The 5577-nt window shown below is 45.5% G+C and overlaps 1 pseudogene; it reads right to left on the reverse strand.

Moving 5' to 3' along the window:
* Positions 1-1673: 1673 nt before the first annotated feature.
* On the reverse strand, positions 1674-3957 carry LOC131702989 (reticulon-4 receptor-like 2; annotated as a pseudogene).
* Positions 3958-5577: the final 1620 nt, after the last annotated feature.

Raw genomic sequence — 5577 nt, forward strand, 5'->3', positions numbered from 1 at the left:
AGTTTCAATGAGACTCCCTATTGCAGAGCAGTTTCAATGAGACTCCCTATCACACAGCAGTTTCAATAAGACTCCCTGTCGCACAGCAGTTTCAATAAGACTCCCTGTCGCACAGCAGTTTCAATGAGACTCCCTATTACACAGCAGTTTCAATAAGACTCCCTGTCACACAGCAGTTTCAATGAGACTCATCCTATTTCACAGCAGTTTGAATGAGACTCCCTATTGCACAGCAGTTTCAATGAGACTCCCTATCACACAGCAGTTTCAATAAGACTCCCTATTACACAGCAGTTTCAATAAGACTCCCTGTCGCACAGCAATTTCAATGAGACTCCCTATTGCACAGCAGTTTCAATAAGACTCCCTGTCGCACAGCAGTTTCAATAAGACTCCCTGTCACACAGCAGTTTCAATGAGACTCATCCTATTTCACAGCAGTTTCAATAAGACTCCCTATCGCACAGCAGTTTCAATAAGACTCCCTGTCGCACAGCAGTTTCAATGAGACTCCCTATTGCACAGCAGTTTCAATAAGACTCCCTATTGCACAGCAGTTTCAATAAGACTCATTATCACACAGCAGTTTCAATAAGACTCATTATCACACAGCAGTTTTAATAAGACTCATTATCGCACAGCAGTTTCGATGAGACTCCCTATTGCACTGCAGTTTCAATAAGACTCCCTATCACACAGCAGTTTCAATGAGACTCCCTATCACACAGCAGTTTTAATGAGACTCCCTATTGCACAGCAGTTTAAATGAGACTCCCTATCACACATCAGTTTCAATGAGACTCCCTATTGCACAGCAGTTTCAATAAGACTCCCTAATGCACAGCAGTTTCAATAAGACTCCCTATTGCACAGCAGTTTAAATAAGACTCATTATCGCACAGCAGTTTCAATAAGACTCATTATCGCACAGTAGATTCAATAAGACTCATTATCGCACAGCAGTTTCAATGAGACACATCCCATTTCACAGCAGTTTCAATAAGACTCCCTATCGCACAGCAGTTTCAATGAGACTCCCTATTGCACAGCAGTTTCAATAAGACTCCCTGTCACACAGCAGTTTCAATGAGACTCCCTATTACACAGCAGTTTCAATAAGACTCCCTGTCGCACAGCAGTTTCAACGAGACTCCCTATTGCACAGCAGTTTCAATAAGACTCCCTTAAACATCTTAAAACAGTTGCAGAATATTTTGTAGGGATTTTCGTAGCAATTAAGAAAGTCAAAGAGAGAGAGAGACATAACTGGGAAAAAAATGGCAAAACACTTTAAAAGAAGTGTAATTTGTAATTCATTATCAACAGAGCTGCACAGAGCAGGTCTATAGGAAACTCAACACTGCAGAGCTGCACAGAGCAGGTTAAAGGGAAAGAGAGATCAACACTGCAGAGCTGTACAGAGCGAGTCTATAGGAAAGACATAATTTCATTTTTTTTATATAACTTTTTAGATTGGTTCCTTTTAAAACAGTGCTTTCCCTGGGTCTCTCTCAAACACTTTCAATGAGACTCCCTATCGCACAGCAGTTTCAATGAGACTCCCTAATGCACAGCAGTTTCAATAAGACTCCCTATTGCACAGCAGTTTCAATAAGACTCATTATCGCACAGTAGTTTCAATAAGACTCATTATCGCACAGAGCAGAGCTGGTCTATAGGAAACTCAACACTGCAGAGCAGTAATTGAATCGTAATATCTTTTCAATATAGACTTTAAGGGGAAATTCACAAATGCTCTTCACATGGTTTCAGGAAAAAGAAAGTGAAGGGTGAGAGAGAGGGAGAGGGTGAGAGTGAGGGAGAGAGAGAGGAGAAAGAGGGACACGTCTGGACAAACGCCTCTGGATTTCCCGTTTGCTTCTTTCAAACAATCCAACTTGTAACAACGAATAGTGGAGTCTTCGTTTTCATATTTCTCCCAGTAGTCTTGCTCTTTAACTTTCGTCAATGTGGACTCAGCTTCGTAACTTTTGGTTTGACTTTTATCTGGACTGATGTAACTGTTGTCTTGCTGTTGTCCTTTCTTTCCATCCAAGCCTTTAGATTTGTCCGAATTCCCCCCGCTTGCCTTGCCCGATTTGGGGAACCACCATCTCGTTCTGGTGCTAAAGGTGTAAGTGACGCGGGCTCTCGGATAGTAAGGCATCATGGGGCAGGGAGCGAAATCGATTTCTCTCAAGAACCTCAAATCTAGACCTTTCCTCTCCTCGGGACCGGCGCAGAGGAGCTTGGAGCTGGAGATCCGGACCTGACGGAACCATTCCCAGAGAGGACGGGCCTGGCAGGAGCAGCTCCAGGGGTTTCCGTTGAGTCTGAGGAACTGCAGGGACGAGAGATCGGAGAGGGCCGAAGCAGGGAGGTCTGTTAGGGCGTTGTTGAAGAGGAAGAGGGTGGTGAGGTGACCCAGGTCCCTGAAGGCTTTGCGGTTGACCTGTCGCACTCGGTTCTCGTGGAGGAGGAGCCTGTCCAGGTTGCCCAGCCCTCTGAAGACATTTTCAGACAGGACTCGGATTCGGTTGCCGTGGAGGAAGAGGTGAGTGAGATTCACCAGGTCTGAGAAGAGATTGTCCTGAGAGGGGGAGAGAGAGGGAGGGGGAAGGGGAGGGACAGAGATTGATATTTGGCACATGAAAATTCAGTACTACCAAAAAGTTGTATGTTAAATTATGAAATTAAAATTATTTGTGTTATAGCTCTCCTGTATGTATCTGCCTCCTGTCACCCCTTCCCCCCCAGGAGCAGGGTTGAGACACACTGTATTAGATAGGATAGAGGGGGCTCTCCAGGAGCAGGGTTGAGACACACTGTATTAGATAGGATAGAGGGGGCTCTCCAGGAGCAGGGTTGAGACACACTGTATTAGATAGGATAGAGGGGGCTCTCCAGGAGCAGGGTTGAGACACACTGTATTAGATAGGATAGAGGGGGCTCTCCAGGAGCAGGGTTGGAGACACACTGTATTAGATAGGAGGTCTCTCTCTCTCTCTCTCTCTCTCTATCTCTCTCTCTCTCTCTCACCTGGATGTGTTGCAGCAGGTTGTCCTGCAGGTAAAGGAACTGCAGGCTGTAGAGTTTTTTGAAGATGTTTCCGGGCAGGGTCCCCAGCTGGCAGCGGTATATGTGCAGCTCTGCAGCTTGTCCAGTCCCCGGAAGGAGTCAGGATGGAGGGTGCGCAGGGAGGGGTTATCCCCCAGGTCCAGCTCCTCCAGGTCTCGCATGTCACTGAAGGAATCGGGTTTGATGGAGCTGATGTTGTTGGAGTAGAGCCACAGGACCTGATGAGAGGGAGAGAGAGAGGTGGGGGAGGGAGAGGAAGATCATTTTCAAGCTCAATTTCGAGTTACAGTCAAACCTGTATTAAGAGACCTGCACTCAAGGGACAGTCAAATAGTGTCTCTTAAAAGAGGGACCCCCCCATACATTTTCTATTTGTCTCCGACATCCTACCTTCCTGTAATTATATATGTATGTTTAAAAAACTCTGTAAAAGACTACATATATGAACAAAATAAGTACTGGAATTGAATTACATTTAGATTATTGTGTGGGCTTGCACATTGTTGTTTCGGAGGACAAAAGCTTGAGTGTGTTTGTCTATCTCCAGCCTCTCCCAGCCGAGAAGGAGTCACTGCGGGGGAGATCGCAGCAGCAGCAGCAGTGGTGAGGCAGACATAGTCTTAAAAACAATTTATAAATTGGGGGAGAAAAGGGGGTTACAAATAATTGTGAAGTGTGAACAGGGCAAGACGGTACCTGTGCCTGGAAGCCAAAGGACTGCGCCCGCAGCTCTGTGATGCGGTTGTTTTGGAGGAACACTCTCTGGCTGTCGTAGGGAATGCCGGCCGGCACCGCCGAGAAGTTCTGAGACTGGCAGCTGACCATCATCGGGGAGGGGTAACAGACACACAGCCTGGGGCAGGAATAGGCAGGGCTAGGGGAGCAGACAGCCAGACAGACACCGAGCCTGCGTGGGGAGAGAGAGGAGAGAGTGTGAGAGAGGAGAAGGGAGGGGAGAGAGATAGACTGATAGATAAACAGAATGACAGACAAGACAGAAAGGCAGATAAACCAATATACAGACAGATTTGAAGTCATGTCTCAATGAACATTTATTCAGTTGTCTGTCATAGATCTCTCTAAGAGTGACCCCTGACCCCGAGTGACCCAATGATATAATATTCTCAGCACATAACAGAACTGACTGGGCGAACAGTCACTCAGAGAGAGGCACGGAAACTTTGGTGACATTTATAGAGGAACCCGAAAACTCGGAAAAACAGGAACGCCTTCTATAATTCAGGGAAGACAATGAATAGAGGAGAACACTGTCAATGTGTGTGTGTGTGTGTGTGTGTATGTCTCTCAATGTGTGTCTGTGTCTCGGTGTGTTTCTATCTCAATGTGTGTGTATATGTGTGTGTGTGTGTGTCTCAGTGTGTGTCTCTCTCAATGTGTGTGTGTGTGTCTCTCAATGTGTGTGTGTGTCTCGGTGTGTTTCTGTGTGTGTGTGTGTGTCTCAGTGTGTGTCTCTCTCAATGTGTGTGTGTGTGTGTGTGTCTCTCTCAATGTGTGTGTCTCAGTGTGTGTCTCTCTCAATGTGTGTGTGTATCTCAATGTGTGTCTTGGTGTGTTTCTCTCTCAGTGTGTGTGTGTCTCAGTGTGTTTCTCTCTCAATGTGTGTGTGTGTCTCAGTGTGTTTCTCTCTCAATGTGTGTGTGTGTCTCAGTGTGTTTTTCTCTCTCAATGTGTGTGTGTCTCAGTGTGTTTCTCTCTCAATGTGTGTGTGTGTCTCAGTGTGTGTCTCTCTCAATGTGTGTGTGTGTGTGTCTCTCTCTCTCAATGTGTGTGTCTCAGTGTGTGTCTCTCTCAATGTGTGTGTGTGTCTCAATGTGTGTATTGGTGTGTTTCTCTCTCAATGTGTGTGTGTTCCAGTGAGTGTGGGAGGTGTGGAGGTGGGGGGGGGGTTGTAGAAGCAGTGAGACAGGGGCTGTCTTAAAAACAATTGGGCATTCCAAATTGGGGAGAAATCACGGGGTAAAAATAATTGAGGATTCCAAAAAAAAAAAAGAAACTAAACTTTGATATGCTTTGATGTTAACATTTGAGGGGGTGACTGCTTGAAAAGGCATCTGTGACGGGGGACTGCCCCGTCTTTAAGAACGTGGTTGGGACTGGCAGGGAGGGGGTTAAATTCCTCCGTGCCAGGAAAACATGTGAGAATGTGGCTGGAGCCCTAATTGAATAATCAGCAATTATTGATTAATTGGGCTCCAGCCACAGGGGATAAAAGCCAGGGGAGAGGCCCTGGCTAGGGGGAGTGTTCTAGAAGGAGAAGAAACAAGAGTGTTTTGTGTGTGCTGTTTTTCTGTTTGTTTGTTTTTGAATCCAGTGAAGGCAATGCCCAGCCTGGAAACCTTTATTTTTGTAAGTTTTGCTTTTTTTGTTTTGTGTTTATTTTAAGTTTAAAACCTTTTTGTTTGGCCCTTGTGTCGGTTTATTTTGTATTTTTGTTTATTAAAAACTTTATTTTTGAACGTTTAAACTGTATCTGAGTCT

Source organism: Acipenser ruthenus, chromosome 32 (genome assembly GCF_902713425.1).
Source record: "Acipenser ruthenus chromosome 32, fAciRut3.2 maternal haplotype, whole genome shotgun sequence".
In the NCBI taxonomy this organism is placed as follows: Eukaryota; Metazoa; Chordata; class Actinopteri; order Acipenseriformes; family Acipenseridae; genus Acipenser; species Acipenser ruthenus.